This window comes from Apis dorsata, unplaced genomic scaffold, assembly GCF_000469605.1.
Source record: "Apis dorsata unplaced genomic scaffold, Apis dorsata 1.3 scaffold_77, whole genome shotgun sequence".
Taxonomy (NCBI): domain Eukaryota; kingdom Metazoa; phylum Arthropoda; class Insecta; order Hymenoptera; family Apidae; genus Apis; species Apis dorsata.
Genome location: NW_006263375.1, coordinates 929,830 through 932,776, shown reverse-complemented (window position 1 = coordinate 932,776; position 2,947 = coordinate 929,830). Strand labels below are relative to the sequence as shown.

Genomic DNA, 2,947 nt, shown 5'->3' with positions numbered 1-2,947 from the left:
TATATATAATACATATAATTTATGATAATTATGTACTATAAATATATAAATTAAAACGAAAAGAAATTTGAAAAACAAAGTATCAATAATATTATAAATATTCTATAAATTGTTACTTAGTTGAAATTGTTATTTAGTTTTTCAAATATTCCAAGAATATAAAATATGAGATTTGTAAATTTCAATACTATATTGTTAACTCAAAATATTAAAAATAAAGATATTTTGAAATATACTATATTATATAATATACATATGCAAATAAATAATGAATCAATTTATTTAAATTTTATTATAGAGATTAAAGCTGGAAGTATAAATAATCAATATATATCTAATATTACAATTTCTACTTTGTGTTTTTAGATCGCAAGATAATTGTAATACTTTTTTAATTTTATAAAAAAAAAATAATTTGGAATACTGCTCAAAAAAATCTTTATTTTGTATTATTTTTTTAATTAAATTAAAATTTTAGATATTTTATATTTTTTAATGTTTAGAATTTAAAAATAGAGTTTAAAATAATTAATAATTTAATAATTTAATATAGTTAATATAGTTCTATTAAAATATTATTAAATTATTTATAAAATTATAATTATTACAATATTTATATTCAAAAATGATATATTATTCAATTTTATTAATCAACAATTAAAACTAATAATATCGATGAATAAATTCATGAACAAATAAATAAGTTAATAAAATTCATTTGAGTTTTATTAAATAAGTTAAATCGAATGTACGCTAATGTAAAATTAATGTAAACTAATTAAGTAAAAATGAATGTTTATCTGATATGAATATAAAAATGAATTTATCTGAAATATTTGGAAATGAAGTACAAATTAATGTAAACTAATTAAGTAAAAATGAATGTATTTACCTGAAGTATTTGGAAATGAAGTACAACGAAATACACTCAGAATAATTTTTAGAAAGATCAACTCTTATCCACGAGAGAATGAATTTTACTGTAATAATTGCGAGACCATCCCCTTTATATACCTTCTCTGAAAACCGTTATTCATTTACGGAATGTAAAATGACCGCATATCTATGCGTATTATATTAGTCACTTTATTAATGGCACGATTAAATAAGATTATTTATTTATATTTATATTTATTTTTTTTAATTTATGATAATAATTAAAAATGTTATAAATAAGTAAAGTGCCGATTCTAGAGATAAATAAATAAAATAATTGCATTAATATTTAATAATATTAATAATTAAATTGAATAAATAATATTAAAATAAATAAAAAAATTGACATAAAAATATCATCATGGTTTATTTATTGAATTGAAGTTTTTGTTAGACAAAGAAAAATAAAAATAAAATAAAATAAATATAATATAATAAAAATAAAAATAAATAAAAATAAATAAAATAAAAATAAAATAATAGAAATAAAATAATCTCCGTTACATCGGAAATTGTTCTTGCTTTATCTAAAGCAAAATTAAATTATTTTTTGAATTAGATAAGCTTCAATTGATTTTGTATACTAATTTTTATATTTGTTTTGGCTTTTAGAATTTTTAAAAATATTTTACAAATATATTAAAATCTTGTAAAAATTCTCTAAAAAATTTTTTTTTAAAATGTTCGATTGATTGATACTTGAAATTGTAATCTAAAATTTTTTCACATATTTTAATATTTCAATAATCAATAATATATTGTTATAAAGATATTATCTAGCTCAAAACAAAGTCAAATAATAACTTATTGAAAGATGTTATTCATTCATCATTTAAAAAAGAAATAATATATTACTAATTGTATAATTGATAAAATTTAAGATAAAAATAACTAAGAAATTTATAAAAAGAAAACAAAAAATAAGTTTCATTGGGCTCGTCCGGGATTTGAACCCGGGACCTCTCGCACCCGAAGCGAGAATCATACCCCTAGACCAACGAGCCATCTTGAAAACTTTTTTTATGTTAACCATCACCAAGCTCATGATTAAATAAATAAAATCAAATTATTAACACGTTAAAATTAACATTCATAAATAATAGTAATTCAAATTCCTATATAGTTATTATGAACGTTATTATCTTAAATAATTTGTATTATTTTAAATATCCTTAAAGTAGAGATAATACAATCTTACAATACAATAAAATACAATATATGTTAAATATTATTATTTTTGTATTTATATTATAGAAATAAGATGAAATAATCGACTAAAATAAGTATTTCGCTTGGTATATGAAATATATCATTATTATCGATTGGAGAACTTTATTCCTACTAGTATATTACTTATTTTTCATGATTTTTCACGATATTTGCGGTGAAAGGATTACTTTTCAATCTGGCTCGTTGGTCTAGGGGTATGATTCTCGCTTAGGGTGCGAGAGGTCCCGGGTTCAAATCCCGGACGAGCCCATATTTTTTTCGATTTTAAAATTTTTTTTCAGATCATCTGTATCGCTACCAATGTTCTCCAATTAAGCTTCGAAGAAACAAAATCTATAATAGATAGTAAATCTCTGAAAATTATAATATGAATATTAAGATATGTAAGTATAGGACACATATAAAAAAATATTGAAATATTGATAGAATATCGAAATGATAATTTTAAAATATAGAAATGAAATTTTTCAATAATATCCTTGAGTAAGTAGATAGAATAGATAAAAAAAATTTTTATTAATTTCTAAGAAAATTCATTAATTTCTATTCAGAAATATCAATTTTAAAATAAAATAAATTAAAGATTTAAAAAAAAATTATTTAAGTAATATAATAATATAATTATTAAATAATATTTCATTTTATATTAATAATATACATCTTGCAGATTTTAAGATGAATGATTCATTTAAGATATTGGAAAATTTTTTAATATAATTATATCTTTTATAAATTATTAATTTTAAAAATATATTTTATTTATATATTTTTATATAAAAAA

The 2,947-nt window shown here is 18.3% G+C and overlaps 2 non-coding genes across 2 annotated transcripts; one reads left to right on the top strand and one right to left on the bottom strand.

Moving 5' to 3' along the window:
• Positions 1–1,868: 1,868 nt before the first annotated feature.
• On the bottom strand, positions 1,869–1,940 carry Trnap-cgg. Its single transcript has one exon. It is a non-coding gene; the product is annotated as a tRNA-Pro (tRNA).
• Positions 1,941–2,343: 403 nt separating this feature from the next.
• On the top strand, positions 2,344–2,415 carry Trnap-agg. Its single transcript has one exon. It is a non-coding gene; the product is annotated as a tRNA-Pro (tRNA).
• The last annotated feature ends 532 nt before the right edge of the window (positions 2,416–2,947 follow it).